A 911-nucleotide genomic window follows, 5' to 3' on the forward strand; every position below is an offset into this window, starting at 1 on the left:
TGCTTCATGTGCTATGTAGAAAGGCCTTAGGCTGAAATTTTACTATACCTTCCTTTAGGGACAGTGTTTATTAACGAACGATATTTTTTCGCTAGTTTTTTTTCATTCATATGTATTGGTCGTACAATTTGTATTATTATATTAGCATTTTCAGATTCTTATTCTCTGAATCAATTACACTTGCACCTAAGAACTTGCTCGTTTGTTGGCAGACACAAACTCGGTTTAATTATTTCTGGGTGTGCCTTTTGCAGAAATTGAGATTTTGTCCCGGTTTCAAATATGAATGGCCGTGTGCGTGACTGATGCTTGTTTAATATTCCGTATCTCTTAACACGATGGCACATGCGGAATGGTCGTGATAACTTGTGCGCATATTCTTTGGTAAAGTCACGTAAAGTATTTTTCTGTAATTTTTGTTATTTTCTTTGAACCTATCTATGTGACTTTACCGAAAGACCCAAATAATATTCGCACAATAAGTTACCACGACCATTCCGCATGTGCCCTGGTGTTAAAAATAACAAAGGAGTTTTTGTTATTTTTTGTTATTTTCTTTGAACCTATCTACATGACTTTACCGAAAGGCCCAAAGAATATGAATTCCTGCAGTCACGAAAGCTTTAAGTCGGTATTTATTGTGCGAAGTAACGGGTGGAGGCCCCATGGTGTAGAGAGAGTCTTGGCGTATGTAATCTCCACCACTGGTAAGTGTGTGTTATCGCTTCTCGGCCTTTTGGCTAAGATCAAGTGTAGTATCTGTTCTTATCAGTTTAATATCTGATACGTACCACATTGTGGTACCTTATATTAAATTGATTTTTGGGACAGGGAGATGGAATAGGGGCTTGCTCCGTCCACTCCGCGCATCAACCCGGTATTGCAGTTTCTCCGGGAATGGTGCACCTCCC

The 911-nt window shown here is 39.1% G+C and overlaps 1 non-coding gene across 1 annotated transcript; it reads left to right on the plus strand.

Annotated features, from left to right (window-relative positions):
• Window positions 1–720: 720 nt before the first annotated feature.
• On the plus strand, window positions 721–911 carry LOC133342477 (U2 spliceosomal RNA). Its single transcript, XR_009755161.1, has one exon. It is a non-coding gene; the product is annotated as a U2 spliceosomal RNA (small nuclear RNA).

This window comes from Lethenteron reissneri, chromosome 14 (assembly GCF_015708825.2).
Source record: "Lethenteron reissneri isolate LAM-NWPU_2019-01 chromosome 14, ASM1570882v1, whole genome shotgun sequence".
Classification (NCBI taxonomy): domain Eukaryota; kingdom Metazoa; phylum Chordata; class Hyperoartia; order Petromyzontiformes; family Petromyzontidae; genus Lethenteron; species Lethenteron reissneri.